The sequence below is a fragment of the Bos javanicus genome, chromosome 1 (assembly GCF_032452875.1).
Source record: "Bos javanicus breed banteng chromosome 1, ARS-OSU_banteng_1.0, whole genome shotgun sequence".
Taxonomy (NCBI): Eukaryota; Metazoa; Chordata; class Mammalia; order Artiodactyla; family Bovidae; genus Bos; species Bos javanicus.
Genome location: NC_083868.1, coordinates 41771900 through 41794100, shown reverse-complemented (window position 1 = coordinate 41794100; position 22201 = coordinate 41771900). Strand labels below are relative to the sequence as shown.

At 36.8% G+C, this 22201-nt stretch overlaps 1 protein-coding gene across 14 annotated transcripts in view; it reads right to left on the bottom strand.

Annotated features, from left to right (window-relative positions):
- The window catches only part of EPHA6 (EPH receptor A6), a 1025466-nt gene that overhangs the window by 535440 nt on the left and 467825 nt on the right, over positions 1–22201 (bottom strand). Inside the window, exons 6-7 of one of the 14 annotated variants that reach the window (XR_009740373.1) lie at positions 15530–15656; positions 1834–13317 (exon numbers count right to left, since the gene is read on the bottom strand). The exons of 12 other annotated variants lie outside the window; for them this stretch is intronic. The gene's annotated coding sequence lies outside the window, so the exon portion shown is untranslated. Of the gene's footprint in view, positions 1–1833; positions 13318–15529; positions 15657–22201 lie in introns of those variants that run through there. One more of the 14 variants, XM_061436610.1, reaches the window with a different exon arrangement.

The following is a 22201-nucleotide window of genomic DNA, read 5'->3' as shown; positions in this document are numbered from 1 at the left end:
TCCTTTATTTAACACATTTATGAATATTCCTAGGTGCTAGGCACTGTAGTGTCCTCAGGATACAGTAATGAATTTGATTTATTTCTAACAACAAATCAGGAACCATTTAGAATTGTTATGTCAACACTTTTAAACATTTGTCATTTCGAGTACCTTGAGATGTTTTATAAATCCCCAGAAACACATCTTTAAGCAATTCTCATGATATAGGTATAGTCATTAATAAATATAAATTGATTCTGCTTAGCAATGAATATTGCCTTTTAAAGCAAAATGGTGATTATACAGAGTATTTTAAAATTGACTAAGGTGAAGATGTAAAATAAAATATTAAACTGTAAATATTAGCTAGGTTTGCTATGGAATTTTACATGTACCCTAACATATTCACTTGGACTAATTAGTAAGTGGTTCATAAATTATTACAAACTTATAACTTAAAAATATTCAATTATTCAGTTTTTCTTCCATTCATCCATTCAATAAACATATCATGGGTTCCACATATGAGCCAGGTTCTATTCTAGGCACAGAGACTATAGCAAATAAACACGACAGAAGTCCTTGCTTACATGGAGTTCACATGAAAGCTGGTGAAAAACAGAAAATAAATGTTTCAGTAAAATGCAAATGATGATAAATGTCATGAAAGAAAGAAAGGAAGAGAATGCAGTCATGGGTGGTGACTACATGAAAAGTTAAAATTTTAACTGAAGTGGTCATGAAAAGTCTCTATAACCTAATGCCACTGGAGCAAAGAACTGAAGGAGGTAACAAAAGGACAGAGGCCATGAGGCAAGAATGTACCTGGGGTGTTTGAGCAAAAGCAAAATAGATCTCATGGTTGGGGGGAATGGCTGGAGTTTTGTGAAATATATTTCTTTTGGAGTTGACAATATATGTATATCTGAAGAAGTGTACCAGAGAATAAATGCATTTTAAATTTGAATTCTTTCTTTCTTTATTAAATATATATTTTAATTTTTCTTTTTCTCTGAAGTTTATAAAATGTGCTCTATTATTAAAATACATATATTAATTAATCATATAAATACTTGTTTCAATTTTAAGATTTAACATTTTGAAAGACCTAAGACCACTTTCTATTTGACAATAGACTTCTGTGTTTCAATATCCACCTTTGATATACTGACTCCTTCAATTCAGGCAAGACATTGTAGTGATGGCCAGCAAAGTTCATGTGCTCCGAGGACAGGTCAAAAGTCTCCTGGAGTTTATACGTTTACTGTGGTTGCTCATCATATTTTCTGTAAAGACTAATAAAATGCTATCGATAGCATATTGAAAAGCAGAAACATTACTTTGCCAACATAGGTCTGTCTAGTCAAGGCTATGGTTTTTCCTGTGGTCATGTATGGACTGTGAAGAAGGCTGAGCACTGAAGAATTGATGCTTTTGAACTGTGGTGTTGGAGAAGACTCTTTTTGTTTTTTTAATTTTATTTTTATACTTTACAATATTGTATCAGTTTTGCCAAATGTCGAAATGAATCCGCCACAGGTATACCTGTGTTACCCATCTTGAACCCTCCTCCTTCCTCCCTCCCCATACCCTCCCTCTGGGTCGTCCCAGTGCACCAGCCCCAAGCATCCAGTACCGTGCATCGAACCTGGACTGGTGACTCATTTCATACATGATATTATACATGTTTTAATGCCATTCTCCCAAATCTCCCCACCCTCTCCCTCTCCCACAGAGTCCATAAGACTGATCTATACATCGGTGTCTCTTTTGCTGTCTCGTACACAGGGTTATTGGTACCATCTTCCTAAATTCCATACATATGCGTTAATATACTGTACTGGTGTTTTTCTTTCTGGCTTACTTCACTCTGTATAATAGGTTCCAGTTTCATCCATCTCATTAGAACTGATTCAAATGTATTCTTTGTAATGGCTTAGTAATACTCCATTGTGTATATATACCACAGCTTTCTTATCCATTCATCTGCTGATGGGCATCTAGGTTGCTTCCATGTCCTGGCTATTATAAACAGTGCTGCGATGAACAACGGGGTACACGTGTCTCTTTCCCTTCTGGTTTCCTCAGTGTGTATGCCCAGCAGTGGGATTGCTGGATCATAAGGCAGTTCTATTTCCAGTTTTTTAAGGAATCTCCACACTGTTCTCCATAGTGGCTGTACTAGTTTGCATTCCCACCAACAGTGTAAGAGAGTTCCCTTTTCTCTTGAGAGTCCCTTGGACTGCAAGGAGATTCAACCAGTCCATTCTGAAGGAGATCAGCCCTGGGATTTCTTTGGAAGGAATGATGCTAAAGCTGAAACTCCAGTACTTTGGGCACCTCATGCGAAGAGTTGACTCATTGGAAAAGACTCTGATGCTGGGAGGGATTGGGGGCAGGAGGAGAAGGGGACGACAGAGGATGAGGTGGCTGGATGGCATCACTGACTCCATGGACGCGAGTCTGAGTGAACTCCGGGAGTTGGTGATGAACAGGGAGGCCTGACATGCTGCAATTCATGGGGTCGCAAAGAGTTGGACACGACTGAGCGACTGAACTGAACTGAACTGAATCTTTGTATTTAATCTGCATTTTCTGAGTAAGGTATGTTCTAATTTGCAATAGGTACAGAACAAAATGAATGGTTTGAATAAGTTACAACTAAATAACTAGAGTTTTATAACTACTGCTGCTCACCCTGGGCCCAGGTTTAAAAAGGCAATGTGTCCTAATGTTTAAAGAGCACAGATCAGGAACCTGAATACCTGACTACAAACTGTGGTTTGTCCATTTCTTAACTCCATGATACTGATGTTTTACTTAGTCTCTTTTTTTGTGTCAGTTTCCTTGACTGGAAAATGTGTATAATGATACCTTTCTGGGTTGGCTTTTATTATGATTTAAGGACAGTGTCTGACACAATGTTTTTAACGTTATCTCATTAAATGAAAGTTGAACTGCATCCTTCCTAAAACCAATCAGAACTCCAAAGAACAGATTCTGTCTTGAAACACTTTCTCAAACAGTCATAAAATCATCAAGTCAAGTAGGAAATAGCTTAAGAAGATGCTGTCTAATAAATATCTGAAGAGAGAAAGGGCCATGGATTGAAGGCACAAAAAAATACATGAAAGACTATTTAAGAATTTTGTGATTTATAATATCTTTGGGTTTCTAAGGCTGTATTCAGATTAGGTGTAATGGTTCGTTTTTGCATTCTACCATGAGAAAAGTTGACAGACATTCTAATATCTGGCATTCGGTGGTAGAGATTTAGTACCTGAGGTACCTAGTATCTCATCCACCGTGAAGGTAGCAAGATTCTGATTCATACATGAATTCACTTCCTGCTTTGAGACTAGTAAAGCTGTTCTCTGAAGTCTCCTTTTCATATACCTGCCCTCATTTAACCAGATGCATAATAACCCTCACTACCTTCCCTGCTTTTTTACATGAACTAATCATTATTTATACATCTCTATTTTCTAATATTTCTTCCGGGTATTCTGTTAAGATAAAACACAGCTTTATGATGCCCTTTCCTATCAACGCTAGACTATCTGTTTCAAGATAGTAATTAACTTCCTGCTTAACCTGTCACACTTAGTTTGAAATTGGGCACACAAGGCTATTAAAAACTGTGGTTGTGGTGTTTGCATCTGGCTGAGACACTAGCTACTGGCAGCCTTGATTTATCACTCTTCATTTAAATTCCTGTGCCAATGATTTTAGTTCTTAAATGCTGTGACTGGCATTTATGGATTTCAAAATCAAAGTGAAACTAAGCTACAGTTAAGAACTCAACAGCTCAGATCGATGAAAAACAGCTTTATAACTGAGCACCCTGCACTTAAATCCTAGGGGCTTGACCAAATAGTGCTTAGTGCTCAGAGATGTTGCTGTGGGAAGACAAGTGTCCTATTCTGATGACTGTTTATAAATCACAATCAAACTATGCATCTTGTAACAGTGCCATGTAAATTTGCTCCCAGATGGAAACTATTTTTTGCTAAGCCTGTTTCTTTAAAAGAACAACTCCCTAAAAGTAAGCTTCTCCTGACAAATCTCATCTTTGACATTCAAATCTTTTTTATCCAACATTGCTCATGTTTGAAGAAGTAGAATATAACATTGCTACTAAGACCTTTTCCATAATACTGCATGAAAATTGCTTCCTAAATTGAATGAGCTTAATTCTATAACTTTCTTATTAAAGGCTGACTGTGGTGCAAATTTTGATTCACTGAAAGCTTCTTCAGATATGAACATGGAGAATTAGGCTTTTTCTACAACTCTGTCAGAAACAAACTGTGAAAATTTGTTCCTCCTGCACGGCTTCATAATTTCAAAGCTCAACCCTTCTTATATGGTCAGTCCAAATGTTCTTCCTTTTATATTAAAGCTCCTCCACAAAGTACTCCAGCTCAGTTAAGCATCTCTCCTCTGAACTAAAGTATTCACATCTGATTCTTATAACTTGAATGCTTAAATTAAAAATATGCTTTTTATTTTTCGCTCGCCTTTTTCATTCTGCTAAACTTGTCTCCCCAGTTACAGTAAATAAGGTATTTGAGGAAGCCACACTAATTTCTCCCTTCCTTATCAATACTACATGATAAGCCACTGTACTGATCATGTATTCAGTTCACTTCAGTTCAGTCGCTCAGTCGTGTCCGACTCTTTGTGACCCCATGAATCGCAGCACACCAGGCCTCCCTGTCCATCACTAACTCCCCGAGTTCACTCAAACTCATGTCCACTGAGTTGGTGATGCCATCCAGCCATCTCATCCTCTGTCGTCCCCTTCTCCTCCTGCCCTCAGTCCCTTCTAGCATCAGAGTCTTTTCCAATGAGTCAACTCTTCGCATGAGGTGGCCAAAGTATTGGAGATTCAGCTTTAGCATCAGTCCCTCCAAAGAACACCAAGGACTGATCTCCTTCAGAATGGACTGGCTGGATCCTCCTTGCAGTCCAAGGGACTCTTCAGAGTCTTCTCCAACACCACAGTTCAAAAGCATCAATTCTTCGGCACTCAGCTTTCTTCACAGTCCAACTCTCACATCCATACATGACTACTGGAAAAACCATAGCCTTGACTAGACAGACCTTTGTTGACAAAGTAATGTCTCTGCTTTTGAATATGCTATCTAGGTTGGTCATAACTTTCCTTCCAAGGAGTAAGCGTCTTTTAATTTCATGGCTGCAATCACCATCTGCAGTGATTTTGGAGCCCACAAAAATGAAGTCTGACACTGTCTCCACTGTTTCCCCATCTTTTTCCCATGAAGTGATGGAACCGCATGCCATGATCTTCGTTTTCTGAATGTTGAGCTTTAAGCCAACTTTTTCACTCTCCTCTTTCACTTTCATCAAGAGGCTTTTGAGTTCCTCTTCACTTTCTGCCATAAGGGTGGTGTCATCTGCGTATCTGAGTTTATTGATATTTCTCCTGGCAATCTTGATTCCAGCTTGTGCTTCTTCCAGCCCAGCGTTTCTCATGATGTACTCTGCATATAAGTTAAATAAGCAGGGTGACAATAGACAGCCTTGACGTACTGCTTTTCCTATTTGGAACCAGTCTGTTGTTCCATGTCCAGTTCTAACTGTTGCTTCCTGACCTGCATACAGGTTTCTCAAGAGGCAGATCAGGTGGTCTGGTATTCCCATATCTTGAAGAATTTTCCACAGTTTATTGTGATCCACACAGTCAAAGGCTTTGGCATAGTCAATAAAGCAGAAATAGAACTGGAACTCTCTTCCTTTTTCCATGATCCAGCGGATATTGGCAATTTGATCTCTGGTTCCTCTGCCTTTTCTAAAACCAGCTTGAACATGTGGAAGTTCATGGTACACATATTGCTGAAGCCTGGTTTGGATAATTTTGAGCATTACTTTACTAGTGCTTAATAAATGTTTGCTCAGTTATTTATTAAAAAATGTATTTATAGAGCTTTATACCTAGTAATCTTCAATGCTCCAGGGATAGAGTGATGTGTGTTCAGTCGTTTAGACAATTTTACTAGGTAAATGACACAGATGCCACTCTGTTACCAGTACCTGTTTAAGTTCTTAGAATGATCATTAGGTGATAATGATGCTTATTACTGGTACTGTCTCTACATGTTTTGGTAACATCATGTAATACAAACCTGGTAAAGTAATAACAGAAGAGAGTTCATAGGAGACATTGAAGATGGTGCTACCTAAGCATGGCTTTGGAGCTGATCCTAGAATGCCCTCCCTTTGTCTCACTTTGAGGAAAAAAAAGGTTTTGAGTCACCTTCCCTTCTTATTGCCCTCTTACTGCAGAAGGACAGCAATGGTCAATGAAGTAATTATACAGGTACAAAAGAACTAATCATTAAAACTGTTCTCCTGTTAATTTTGTATATGTGTGCTCAGTTGTGTTGAACTCTTTGTGACCCCATGGACTGTAGCCTGCAAGGCTTCTCTGTTTATAGGATTTCCTAGCAAGAATACTGGAGGGGTTGCCATTTTCTACTCCAGGAAATCTTTCTGACCCAGAGATCAAACCCACGTCTCTTGCATCTCCTGCAATGGCAGGCAGATTCTTTACCACTGCACCATCTGGGAAGCCCAGGATAGATTGAACTGATCAATAAAATATGTGGAAAACTTTAGCCCTCCTGGAGCTTAAGGGCTTCCCTTGTGGCTTAGCTGGTAAAGAATCTGCCTGCAATGCAGGAGATCTGGGTTTGATCTCTGGGTTGGGAAGATGCCCTAGAGAAAAGAAAGGCTACCCACTCCAGTATTCTGGCCTAGAGAATTCCATGGACTGTATAGTCCATGCAGCTGTAAAGAGTCAGACACAATTGAGCGACTTGCAGTTTTCCAGAAGCTTAAAATCTATTATTGAAAGATTAAATTATATTTGGAATTTATTACATCAAGGAAACAAGTGACAGAATAAGGAACACATACAAATCAGTTTGAAGAGTTACTTAGGTACAATCGTGAGAAATGATAAAAGCAAAGGGTAAACCAAAAAACTCAAACAAATAAAAAAAAAGGAAGCTGAAAGTGGCAGAGACCGTAACGTGGGGAAAAAATGGGAAGAAGGGAGAGGAGGGGATGACACTTATATTTCTGTTTAAACCATATAAAATTTAATCTAATTACAGTCACGTTTCTAATTATATATGAGAAGGAAATGACAAACCACTGCAGTATTCTTGCCTGGAAAATCCAATAGACAGAGTTGCCTGGTAGGCTACAGTTCATGGGTTGCAAGAGTCAGACACGACTTAGCGACTAAATCACCACCACCCCATATATTATGTATCTATCTATCTATCTATATATGTATATTCCAAAAAATAGAATATTTATTTCTTTTTGCTGAGAATAAGGTAATATGGACTTGAATATGGGATGAAATATTACGGAGATACTTCTTTATGTCCAAAAACAATCGCACAAATTGAAGTCACCATGGAAAACTAACAATAATACTGCAAAATATAGGGTAAGACCTACAGAAAGAGCTGTATACATGGAAAATTACAATGAGATTTTTTTATGGAGTAGGTTTCCTTTCAGTTGAGGTGTCAAATTTATAAATTATGTTATTTTCATATTTTTATTATGTAAAATCTTTGGAATTATATAGAAATGTTTTAAAATATTAAAAGACCATGCACATAGAATGTTCATATTACTCAATGCAATTACTGAATATTATAATGCTCATCATGCTATCCAATGTAATAGACTTATTTTGCAGATGAAGAATCTGAGGTTCAGAAAGATTAAATATCTTGCCTGAATTTACACAGCTGGACAGTAGCAGTTTGGGGACTAGAACTCAGAGTTGATCAGATTCTTCCCAGCTAAACTATGACTAAACTATGGACATTTAAAGAGAATTTAAAAAATGACATGATGAGCTATAAATTCATGAGAATGCAGATGGTAAATAGCAGCATAAAGTATGTACAGAGGATATGAAATTTAAGGCCCTGGAGATCCATAACACCAGACTATAATCCCTCCTGTATATTTCCAGTACATTCTTGTTTATGCTATGCTACATCACTTCAGTCGTGTCCGACTCTGTGTGACCCCATAGACGGCAGCCCACCAGGCTCCCCTGTCCCTGGGATTCTCCAGGCAAGAACACTGGAGTGGGTTGCCATTTCCTTCTCCAATGCATGAAAGTGAAAAGTGAAAGTGAAGTTGCTCAGTCCGGTCCGCTCTTAGCGACCCCATGGACTGCAGCCTACCAGGCTCCTCCATCCATGGGATTTTCCAGGCAAGAGTACTGGAGTGGGGTGCCATTGCCTTCTTGTTTAGGTTGACACAACTGAACATTACGCCTTCTGTAGTTTTGTTTCAGAATGATGAGCCTGTGAACAAAATGCTTACTGTTGATATATCCTAAGTGAGCACTTCATGATTAAGGGGCAAAAGGATCAGGGTATTAAATCTTTAAAAGGTTCACTTTATGTATGGTAAAAATTTGTGTGTATTTATATACACCCATACACTTAATTTACCTACTTCTTTAGTAAATATTTGGGCTTCTCTGGTGGCTCAGAGTAAGGTGGGAGACCTAGGTTTGATCCCTGGGTCGGGAAGATTCCCTAGAGAAGGAAATGGCAACCCACTCCAGTATTCCTGCCTGGAGAATCCAATGGATGGAGGAGCCTGGTGGGCTACAGTCCAGAGGGTCCCAAAGAGTTGGTGGACATGACAGAGAGACTTCACTTTCACTTACTTTAGTAAATATTTAATGTATAGATTTTATGTGAAATGTGCAATGTTACACCTTGGGATATATTTATGGAGAAACCAATAGAAAAAACTTATATGCAATGGAAATGAAGAGCATGATAATTATGGTAAGAGGGTAAATATAAGGAGTTATAATAGGATAATCAGGGCCTGATCATGGAGGAGCTCACAAGTCACTTTAGAGAACTAAACAGTCATAGACCCACCCCACAGAGAGAAACAGTGCCAACATTAGAAAATGTTGCTATTCATTTTCTTATGATTACACGTGTGCACTAGTTGTTTACATACTTGGATGATGATGTATACAGAGTTTCAGGGCCTGCAGTCCTTACAATACTGTCAGCATTATTCTCATTCACTAAACTTAATATTCTGCCTTATGGGCATAGTACATTTGTTGACTATTTATTCTTGGTAATTTAGGATATTTACACATTTCATTATTATACTTAACGCATGATTATACACCCATATACTATTTCTATATGTTTTATCTTTCTTAAGATACTAATATCAGTCAGTTCAGTTGCTCATTCATGTCCAACTCTTTGCAACCCCATGAACTGCAGCACACCAGGCCTCCCTGTATATCACCAACTCCTGGAGTTTACTCAAATTCATGTCCATTGAGTCAGTGATGCCATCCAACCATCTCATCCTCTGTCATCCCCTTCTCCTCCCGCATTCAATCTTTCCTAGCATCGAGTCTTTCAAATGAGTCAGTTCTTTGCGTCAGATGGCCAAAGTATTGGAGCTTCAGCTTCCATATCAGATATTAATATACCTAGTGTATTAAAAGGACATAGTAATTTTAAGGTACTGGAAGCACATTGCCATATAATTTTGTAGTTTTCCTGTAGTGATATGGAGTTCTTACCAAATTATATTCTAAGCTGACATAATTATTACCATTTACCAAAGAAAATCTTAGGAAAAAAAAAAAGTCCAACTTAATTACAAGAAAATTACCTATCATTGTTTTAATTTTCATTTGTCCGAAATTTAGCAAGAATTAAATTATTTCTTTTTTCAGCAGTGCTCCATGGCGTGTGGGATCTTAGTTTCCCAGCCAGGGATCAAACTTGCCCCCCTGCACTAAAAGATCGGGAAGTCTTAACCACTAGACTGCCAGGGAAAACTCAAGATTGAAATTCTTTTTTAATGAATATTAGGCAATAGTATTTCTTCTAAGTAAGGATTGACAGCTCATCCTTTGCCCGTTTTCAGTTCAGTCACTCAGTCGTGTCCGACTCTTTGCGATCCCATTAACTGCAGCACGCCAGGCTTCCCTGTCCATCACCAACTCCTGGAGCCTACTCAAACTCATGTCCATCGTGTCAGTGATGCCATTCAACCATCTCATCCTCTGTCATCCCTTTCTCCTCCCACCTACAATCTTTCCTAGGGTCTTTTCGAATGAGTCAGTTCTTTGCATCAGGTGGCCAAACTACATTTTACCATGGTCTGTTCTTCACATGGACTTCCCTGGTGGCTCAGACAATAAAGTATCTGCCTACAATGTAAGAGACCTGGGTTTGATCCCTGGGTCAGGAATATCCTCTGGAGAACTAGCTACTCACTCCAGTATTCTTTCCTAGAAAATTCCATGGACAGAGGAGACTGGTGGGTTACAGTCCATAGGGTCACAAAGAGCTGAATATGACTGAATGACTAACAAATATTTTATCATTTTAATTCTTCACTTGTATCTTACCTAGCTTGTTACTTTTTATCATTTTATTTATAAAGACTTTGATATATGAAATTTCTATTAAACTCATCTGTTATTTGCTTTGTAATTTTTATATGATTCTCTATTCATCTATACTTATTTTTTCTTAAGATGTTATGCTTGTATTTACTTGGTTAATAACTTGGGATTTATTTCAGGGTATTTTCTTAGTTGAAAATTAACTTTAAATATTTCAAATAATAATTTTCCCTCAAAACATTTTATTCAATGATTTATAATTTTCCTATTGATCTTAGATGTGTTCTTTATCCTATATTAAATTTCTCTGTATATTAAGAACTTTTTTTCAAGGCTCTTTTGTTCCTTTAACCAGAAACTGTTTCTATCTTCTCCATGGAAATATAAATTAATTCCTAAAATATGAGCTAATTATTCATTAGTTGATTTTGATTAAATATACTTCTGTTTTAAGTGATACACCTGAGAATAATTTTGAAGAAAAAGCCATATACAAATGGAACAGCATGACATTTTTCATTTATATAAAACCTTCATTATCTAGCAACCAATATTTTTGATATAAAAGTACAATGCAGTGAACTTATAGATAGTATTATGAAAACTTGATACCACACTTTCTAAGAAAAGTTTTTACAGAGAAAATTAAGCAAAATTTCAGTGATGAAATTAAATCACAAGAAAAGTAATTAGTTCTTGAAAATGAAAATATGAAAATAAAGGGTTTTATGCAAAATCCAGCTCAGAAATATAACCTGTATGCCATGTTTATGTGCTAAGTTTACAGAATGTGAGGTTTTGCTTGGTTTCTTTAAATGTCAAACATATGTAGTCTTCTTAGTTGTCAAATAATTAAGTAAAAATGATTTTTGTGTCTTTTGACCTTAAAATTAGAGTTATAAGTTAATATCCAAAAATACATAAACAGCTCACATAAATCAACATCAAAAAATAAACAACTCGATTAAAAAAATGAGCAGAAGACTTGAATAGACATTTTCCATAACAGGATATGCAGATGACTAATAGGCACATGAAAAGACATTCAATGTCACAAATCATCAGGGAATTGAAAATCAAAACCAGAATAAGATATCATCTCATACCTGTCAATCACTGTCCTCAAAAAGAACACAAATACAAAATGTTGGTGAGGATGTGGAGAAAACGGAACACATATACCCTGCTAGGGGGAATGTAAATAGGTGCAGCCACTGAAGAAAACAGCATGGAGGTTTCTCAAAAAAGTAAAAATAGATCTACCATACGACCCAGCAATTCCAATCACAGGTAAAAAGAAAGAAATTTACACGCATCCCAATGTTCAAAACAGACCTATTTATAGTTGCCAAGATATAGAGGCAACCTAAATAAAATTTTGTCATTTGCAAAAGCATGGATGGACTTGGAGGATTTTATGGTAACAGAAATGTCAGACAAAGATAAACCCAAAGATAAATACCATCAAGTATCTGCCTGCAATGTAAGAGACCTGGGTTCGATCCCTGGGTCAGGAATATCCCTCGGAGAATGTGCTACCCACTCCAGTATTCTTCCCTAGAAAATTCCATGGACAGAGGAGCCTGGTGGGCTACTGTCCATGGGGTCACGAAGAGTTGGACATGACTGATTCTACATGATGATACATGTAGAATCTAAAAAATTACAACTAATGAATATAACAAAAAGAAACAGACTAATAGAGAACAAATTAGTGGTTACCAATGGGGAGGAGACAGGTGGGGAGGTGCAATATAAGGGTAGGGGATTAAAAGGTATGAACTATTATGCATAAAAAAGCTACAAGGATAAGCACAGGGGATATAGCCAGTAAATTTTACCATATTATACCATACCAGTATATTTTACCATAACTATAAATGGAGCATAATAACCTTTAAAATTGTTATCATTATATTATATAACTAACATATTAATATATAGCATTGCACATACTATACATAAATAAAAAAATAACACTATAATTTTCCCTACAAAATCAAGTTCCTATTAGGGTAACTCTTCCCATACTCTACCTCTGGTGCCTCACAGTGGACTTAAAAGTTACATGAAGGCAAGTATATGACTTCATGCCCACCTCTGAAACTGTGAGCTACCACAAAGGAGGAAAAATAAAACTATGGAAGTAGAAAATAAATTTTAAATTAATAACAGAAATGAAAAATTGGGACATTTGTAGAGAAGAGCTTAGAGAACGATAGTTCTAGATCATAGTACAAAAATGATGAGTTTGTCTTAAAAGATCATTAAAACTTTAATTCTTAATATGTAAAGAAAATAGACATATCAAGGACGTATCATTAAAAAAAGGTCTATCATAATTTAATGCATTTAGGTTACTTCTTGCATTTCACCTAGCATTATGAATTCCTTTTTTATTCAGAAAATTAGAGTAAAAATTACATTATATAAAATTTTTAAAAATCTCCAATATATAAATAAAGTAATCTAACTAGAATGTTTACTGATGGTTTCCTATCTTAAATAAAGTGTTATGATGCAGAGAGAGACCGTCTAGCTCTTGAAGTGCAACTTATTTTTTTGTATTTTCTTCTTTAATAGGCTAATAGGCAGAGGGAAGATTTTAGGCAAAATTCATGAAAGACAGGCTTCCCAGGTGATGCCAATGGTAACGATCTAGCATGGCAATGTCGGAGACGTAAGAGATGAGGGTTCAGATCCCTGGATCGGGAAGATCTCCTGGAAGAGGGCACGGCAACTTATTCTAGTATTCTTGCCTGCAGAATTCCATGGACAGGGGAGCTTGGAGGGCTACAGTCCAGGGGGTCACAAAAGAGTAGGACATGACTGAAGCAACTTAGCACGCATACACAAAGAAGACCATCCTAAAAGAGTCAGTGAAAATATACAAGAAAATTGGAATTATTGCTTAGATATATTTGAAATGGGATAAAAATGGCATTTATTTGTAACATAAAATATATTTATACAAATAGTATAACATTTATAAATTCATCTTGACTGAAGACATGTAGCTGAATTATACATTCTCTTGAGATTCTTTAAGGCATATGAAAATTGTCACCTTATAAGTATATAATATGGGCTGGCAGCAGTTAGGGTAATAAAATTCAGATGGTGGAAAATATTTTAGGACATAATTTTACATGTCAGTTATCTTTAAATTTAAAAATATAATTAAGTAGTACTTCAAATAGAGTTTAATTGTTCTGCTCTTAATACAACTATCTCACATCTTGAAAAACAGCTAAATAAAAACCAACTCAAAACTGTTCAGCACATTTCTTATAACAACAGAAAGAGGAACCTAGTCCCAATTTCTAGGAATCTAAATGGTCAAATCATATCTACAACTGACCACCATGGTTATCTTGAATAAAAGTAATCAAAAAACTTTAAAATATAAAATTATAAGATAGGACATAAATATCAAGCCTATCAAAATATAATTCAAACTCATAGAAAGTAGTCGATTATTCACTATTTATATAAAGAAGCCTTGAAACAGGAAGTCAAGAGAGGACATCAATTCACACAGAATTTTTGTAAAGTAAAGGGTAATCATATCTTAGAGATATAGCGAATCAGCAGAAGAGTAAAATAAGCTGTTTAAAGACAAAACAAAACAGAATGACCAGGATATGTCTATCCACATATTATAGATACATTTATTATCCTTGGAATATTATTTATTTGCTTTAATGAGATATTACTTAAGATATAAGCTAGATAAGAATTTGAAAAAAATGAATACAAGTAATTCAGTGAGCCAAGCTATAATTATTTTGAAGGAAAAAAGCACGTTTTTGTCTTAGGGTACACTTTAGAAGTGACTTAGTACAATATAGAGCTACGGAATTTATATTTAGGTCTATTAGAATTGCAAAATAATTAGAACAGCTTTAGGCAAATTATGGAGCCATCTTTCAATTTTTTTTTTTTGTTTTTTATCTTTTATAACTAAAAGCTTTGCTTACTGTATGACAGAATAAATATATGGTCAAACATCTAGTCTCTCTTTCATAGAAATAGAAAAATGAAATGTCAATATTTACCACCTATCACATCACTATTTTATCATTTATTACTTTATACATATTTTAAGGACTTGCATGCTAAGTAATATTTTAGGCACTCAGTATTCAAAAATGTATACTGAATCAGATATATGCTTAATTTTATCTTTTTTTTTTAGTTAAGCTCTAAAGAATTTTAAGGAATGAAAGACTGCTCTGTAGTAGACACCGCATTTCAAACATTCTAACACGTGCTTGCTTTTCACTACATGGCACACATCACAGTACTTGGCACATCGTAGTTACTGAACATAGTTGTTTTCTGACTAACATATAGAGGTAAATGGGAAAAACAATGACATCACTATTTTGTAAAATGCGTTCAGGATAGATTTCAAGAGTCTGCTTGACTTTTTCAGCTGCATGGTTCCATAATCCTGCTTAGAGTATAATGCTTGGCTACTGCCATCTTGAAATTCTTAATAATTTTATCTTTAATTCATATTTTGTAAGCAAAGTCTGATGGGGCAACTGGGAGCTTGACACTCTGGCTTTCTCATTTATCCCATGCAGGCAGCCAACAGTTTCTGGCAAGGAGATTTAAAGACCTTTAGAGTTCTCCCTTGCACTCTGGGTTGGGAAGCCCTGGGAATCTGGAGGTGTCATCAATCTCCCTACAACTATCCCTGTGCAGAGGGAAGGTCTCTGGACTGGATCAGTGCCTGGGGACACCCTTCCTAATTCTTTCCAAGGTTTTGAGTCTGTCCTATATTTGTCTGTCCTGGTCTGCTTGAGATACCGTTGGGGACTGGAGATACCAAGTGGTGCAGGACTTTAGGAAAAAAACTGTGCTGTACTCTGACTTCATGTGAGTTAGATGCTCTTATCTTTACATTTAAAAGTAGCATTGAGCAATATAAAGATGAATGGTAAAGTTTACGCTAGTAATTTGAAATTTACTTTTTCTTTACTTGGACATTAAATGGCAAATAAAAAAGTACCATGACAAGTTGAGAGAGAGAGAGAAATTGCAGAAGGAAAAAGCTTTATATTTTAGTACCTTTAATGGCCCTTTTTTTTTCTCCTGCTTTTTGAACAAAGGGTCCTGCAGTTTCATTTTTCACTGGGCATCACAAATTATGTAGCTGGAACTGACTGTTTTAGAATCCAAACCAAATAGAAAAGTGCTGAGGAATACATGGAAGAAAAAAAAACTACTTAAACACGTTATATGGAATTTCAGTGTGATTAAAAGGTCAGCAATTAGTTTTCAATCTTTACAAACTATTTATTAAATATTAGACACTTCACATTTTAACTAATTTATCAGAATAATCTATCAAACTTGAAAGTCTTTTAGTTTCACTTTTACACATTATTTTTAAAAAATATTTATTAATATTTACTTTGAAATAAAAAGGACTTTTAGAAAATATCCCTTCCCCCAAACGAAAACCTATTTTTTAAGAGTAACTACATTTGAATCAATAATCCAGTTATCCAAATCAGTCAATCTGTTATGCAGGCAGTTAAGTTAATGGAGTTAAATTGGCATCCCTTTTTAAAACAAAGAATTGCATTGAAAATGAGCAAACAATGTGTGGGATATTTGCTCTACCATAAAGTAGAGCCTTACATCACATGACAGTCATAGATTATGCAAAATGTGGTCAGATTGCACTTATTTTCACTGCTGATCAGGTTTATTTTTTATAGGATTTAAAATATTTTACTTAAAAAGTTCTATTACTATTTTTCAATTTATACGGAGAAATGCCATTAAATTGTTAATTTGGTATTAGCGGTATCAACATAGCAATAAGATCTTATTATTTTATGCTAAAGAAAACATTTAGTCACCTTTCTGAAAAACTGCACAAATAAGAATTTCTTAGAGAAACTTGATGACTCTAAAAGTCAACTGCATAAAATCAAGTTTAGGATTAAGCATATTTCTCTAGCAATGTACAATCACCAAAAACCCCCATTATTGCTATTAAAGGATGGTTTAGTGTCGATAAAAACTTTTTGTTAAAAATTCTAAGAACAGCAGCAGAAGACTTAGTAAGCAAGAAATTCAATATGCACTAATGAATACATGTCTAATAATACTTTCTAGTAGCTTTTGAGGCAAATTCCTGGTTAAATTTAAGGCTTTGCCCTTTTGTTTCACACTGCCTGGAATATTATTTTATATTCAGGCTTTCTCCTTAAACTCATGATCTGCTGGAGTATTACAATATCAAGAGAGGTGTTTTTGGTTTCCCTATGTAAAATGTCCCTCTCCCATCACCTCCAAATCTCTTAGTCTGTTTAGTTTTTCTTCATGGGACATATCACGACTTGACACAAAAATATGTTCTGAACAAAGGGACACTGTTAGCAGTTTGCATTGTTCCTTTATTGCTATATCTTTAGCATACTGAATTGTTTCTGGCAGATAGTAAATATTCAAGAAATATTTTTGAGTGAATGAAATAATTAACTGAAACGATCTCCAATTTCTGTTAACGCAGTTAACTGAGATTTATTAGGTTATAAGCAAAGTAGATCGAGGATGAAAGTGTGTGTTAGTCGCTCAGTCGTGTCCAATTCTTTGCGACCCTATGAACTGTAGCCCACAGGGTTCTGTGTTCATGGAATTTTCCAGGCAAGAATGCTGGAATGGGTTGCCATTCCCTTCTCCAGGGGATCTACCCTGACCCAGAGATCAAACCCAAGTCTCCTGCATTGCAGGCAGACATTTTACCATCTGACCTACTAGGGAAGCTCAGAGATTGAGCATGCTGCTGCCACTGCTGCTAAGTCGCTTCAGTCGTGTCCGACTCTGTGCGACCCCATAGACGGCAGCCCACCAGGCCCCGCCATCCCTGGGATTCTCCAGGCAAGAACACTGGAATGGGTTGCCATTTCCTCCTCCAATGCATGAAAGTGAAAGTGAAGTCGCTCAGTCGGGTCTGACTCTTAGCAACCCCATGGACTGCAGCCTACCAGGCTCCTCTGTCCATGGGATTTTCCAGGCAAGAGTACTGGAGTGGGGTGCCATTGCCTTCTCCTGAGATTGAACATAGGCTTAGGCAAATAACACATCATACTCGTTCTCAAGATGCTTATATATTGGTCAAACTATGATATATAAAATATGATTATGATCCAGTGAGAGAGATGCATATGTGCTACTATTCACAAATGACTGGAAGCAGTTCGTTTTCTAAACTTGCTGACTGAAAGCTGAGCCACTTAACAACTTCAAGAAACTCATTGCTAAGGTCTAAGAGCCTTTTCTATACCATTCATTTTCTCAAAAGATGAATGCCAAAAAGACACTAGACTTGAGAGCAATTGGATGTTTCCCAGGACTAAACACAAAGTTTACAATTACTTGGATTCCTCAATTTCAATATTTGGCTGGACCATAAAGTTACTTAGTTATGTTTAGCTAGGCCGACATTTCAATTACCTTCCGTGCATAAAATACTTAGAATACTTCTCAGAAGAAGAATACTTTTCTTTTTTTTTTTTTTTTCAGATTATCATAAATTTTATTAATTAAATAATACATGTTGCTGCTGCTGCTGCTAAGTCGCTTCAGTCGTGTCTGACTCTGTGAGACCCCAGAGACGGCAGCCCACCAGGCTTCCCCATCCCTGGGATTCTCCAGGCAAGAACACTGGAGTGGGTTGCCATTTCCTTCTCCAATGCACAAAAGTGAAAAGTGAAAGCGAAGTTGCTCAGTCATGTCCGACTCTAACCACCCCAATACTTTTCTTAAGAAATAGGAAAATTTTATCCGTCAATATAAAGTGTCTGTGGCTTTTGAATATGTGATTTTTTTTCAGTTTAAGAAATATGAAAAATATAATATGATAGTATTACTCAGCTTAAATTATAGTTATTGATTTTATTATTTTTTAACTTATGCCACTATCTTATATTCAGTGTATCTTTCAGTTCAGTTCAGTCCCTCAGTCGTGTCCGACTCTTTGCGACCCCATGAATTGCAGCACACCAGGCCTCCCTCTCCATCACCAACTCCTGGAGTTCACTCAGACTCACGTCCATCGAGTCAGTGATGCCATCCAGCCATCTCATCCTCTGTCGTCCCCTTCTCCTCCTGCCCGCAATCCCTCCCAGCATCAGAGGCTTTTCCAATGAATCAACTCTTCACATGAGGTGGCCAAAGTAGTGGAGTTTCAGCTTCAGCATCATTCCTTCCAAAGAAATCCCAGGACTGATCTCCTTCAGAAAGGACTGGTTGGATCTCCTTGCAGTCCAAGGGACTCTCAAGAGTCTTCTCCAACACCTCAGTTCCAAAGCATCAATTCTTCGGCACTCAGCTTTCTTCACAGTCCAACTCTCACATCCATATATGACTACTGGAAAAACCATAGCCTTGACTAGACAGACCTTTGTTGACAAAGTAATGTCTCTGCTTTTGAATATGCTATCTAGGTTGGTCATAACTTTCCTTCCAAGGAGTAAGCGTCTTTTAATTTCATGGCTGCAGTCACCATCTGCAGTGATTTTGGAGCCCCAAAAAATAAAGTCTGACACTGTTTCCACTGTTTCTCCATCTATTTCCCATGAAGCGGTGGGACCGGATGCCATGATCTTCGTTTTCTATGTTGATCTTTAAGCCAACTTTTTCACTCTCCGCTTTCACATTCATCAAGAGGCTTTTGAGTTCCTCTTCACTTTCTGCCATAAGGGTGGTGTCATCTGCATATCTGAGGTGATATTTCTCCCGGCAATCTTGATTCCAGCTTGTGCTTCTTCCAGCCCAGCGTTTCTCATGATGTACTCTGCATATAAGTTAAATAAACAGGGTGACAATATACAGCCTTGATGTACTCCTTTTCCTATTTGGAACCAGTCTGTTGTTCCATGTCCAGTCCTAACTGTTGCTTCCTGACCTGCATACAAATTTCTCAAGAGGCAGGTCAGGTGGTCTGGTATTCCCATCTTTTTCAGAATTTTCCACAGTTTATTGTGATCCATACAGTCAAAGGCTTTGGCATAGTCAATAAAGCAGAAATAGATGTTTTTCTGGAACTCTCTTGCTTTTTCCATGATCCAGCAGATGTTGGCAATTTGATCTCTGGTTCCTCTGCCTTTTGTAAAACCAGCTTGAACATCAGGAAGTTCACGGTTCACATATTGCTGAAGCCTGGCTTGGAGAATTTTGAGCATTACTTTACTAGCGTGTGAGATGGGTGCAATTGTGTGGTAGTTTGAGCATTCTTTGGCATTGCCTTTCTTTGGGATTGGAATGAAAACTGACCTTTTCCAGTCCTGTGACCACTGCTGAGTTTTCCAAATTTGCTGGCATATTGAGTGCAGCACTTTCACAGCATCATCTTTCAGGATTTGAAATAGCTCAACTGGAATTCCATCACCTCCACCAGCTTTGTTCATAGTGATGCTTTCTAAGGCCCACTTGACTTCACATTCCAGGATGTCTGGCTCTAGGTCAGTGATCACAGCATATAAAACTTTTATATTGATTTCTTTTGTTTTGAATAAACTTGCATAGAGTTTTGGAGAAAGAAATAACAACCTAGTGCAGTATTCTTGCCTAGATAATCCCGTGTACAGAGCAGCCTGGTGGGCTGCTGTCTATAGGGTCACACAGAGCCAGACACAAATGAAGTGACTTAGCGTGCATGCATGCATTGGAGAAGGAAATGGCAACCCACTCCAGTATTCTTGCCTGGAGAATCGCAGCAACAGAGGAGCTTGGTGGGCTGCTGTCTATGGGGTTGCACAGAGTCAGACAAGACTCAAGCGACTTAGCAGTAGCAGCAGCACAGAGTTTAGAAAAAAATATTCACTGTCAAGAATTTTGAAAACATAGTGAGGATTAGGAGGAATATTCAGACATAAATAAATTAAAATACAGATATAAAGATGAATGATGTTTTCAATGTCCCTAATTACCTACTCTAGCAATGTGCAAAAGGTTGCTATTTGGAATAGATTATATTTTCAGAATGCAGTGAACTGTAAATCAAACAGACATCTCAAGTTTATAAAAAATGGAGACTTACGTTGATTAAATTTATTTTCAAAGTCAGTTCAATTAATTATTCCTGCCTGAGCACATATATGAATCTTCAAACAAAATTAAGCCTAAAGCAAGACCTATATAGAATAGTCACCCAATGGCAGAGATAGGAGGGTTGAATATACATTTTAAGAAGTCAGATGATTGGAAAAATTGCTTCTGACAATAAATGCTTTAAAGACCCTTTAGCAAATATCAGCAGAATTGGTTTGTAATTTAGCACATCTTTCACTTTAATTGGAGGCTAATTACTTTACAATATTGTATTGGTTTTGTCATACATGTCTTTTACCTTGAACATGATCCCTTAAGGTTTTTGCACATGTCAGGATATCTACAAACACAATTTGTTTCAGGCTGACTATACATGATTAACATTTTCCTTTACTGTCTATGACCTGAATAATTCCTTTTACTAAATCACACATCTTTGTTTTTCTATCATGCACTGAAGATTAAAGTCAAATGTTTTCTAGGTGTTGCTTTCTTGTTTTGCTCTCTAAATGAACCGCCTTTAAGGACCATTTAAATAGACTATGAAAATAGAAGGTTGCAAATATAGCTTTTAGGGATTGTAGAAGTCAGTTAATTAAGGTTTATTGCTAAGATTTCTAATTATGAGAGTCATAGCTTTAAATCTATAATCTTATTTATCCAACTAGAATCAGTATAATCAAGGAACGTTTCTCCTAACTACAGCTAAAGTAGTTCTAAGTGATTTGGGAAAAAAATTTTTTTTTAATTTCTTTAATTGTAAACAGTAAACAATTAAGCAAAGGTTGTTTAATGTGGTTTACTTAATATTTCTTAAGTATGAGAATGTGTGTGTGTGTGTGTGTGTATTTAACTACAGGCTTCCCTGATGGCTCAGCAGGTGAAGAATCTGCCTGCAATGCAGGAGACATAGAAGATGCAGGTTTGATCCCTGGGTTGGGAAGATCCTCTGGAGGAGGAAATGGCAACCCATTCCAGTATTCTTGCCTGGAGAGTTCCATGGACAGAGGAGCCTGGCAGGTTACTGTCCATGGGGTCACAAAGAGTTGGACAATGATTGAGAGACTAAGAACAATTAACTACATGAAAGAAAAGGCCATTTGATGCAAATTTCCTCTTTATCCTCATGTTCTATACTGCACACATAGAGTAGTAAAAACATAATTAATGCAACTGTCTATATTTTTCAGTCTGTTTCAATTTATTTCCTAATTGTACTAAGTCAGCTCAAGTACAGCATTATTATTCTGTTGATTTTCTTTTACCCAACCTGTGGCCCTGATGATGCATTAGTCACTTCTGCTAAATGGCTGTTCTCCTAAGTTGTCTTGGCTATTTTGTAGACTCCAACCTATTTCTCCAAATCTTAAGTTAACTGTTCATTCCATCCACAGGTCCTACTGTACTTCTGCAATATACCAACGTCTTCAACCTTCTTGGGTATATTAGCCCTCAGGGCTTAATTCCTCAACTGCTCAATCTTCACTTGGTTCCTTCTACTCAGTATTCTTTCCCTTCTCCTGGCTTCATCTGGCTTATGCACATCCCATTCATCTTTCAGAACATAATTTAACACTGTTTCCTCAGAAAGACCAGACCTTATCCTCCAGACCTGAATAATACATGCTTTCAGAGAACCTGATGTTCTCCTTGGTGGGGTTTATCACAGTACTA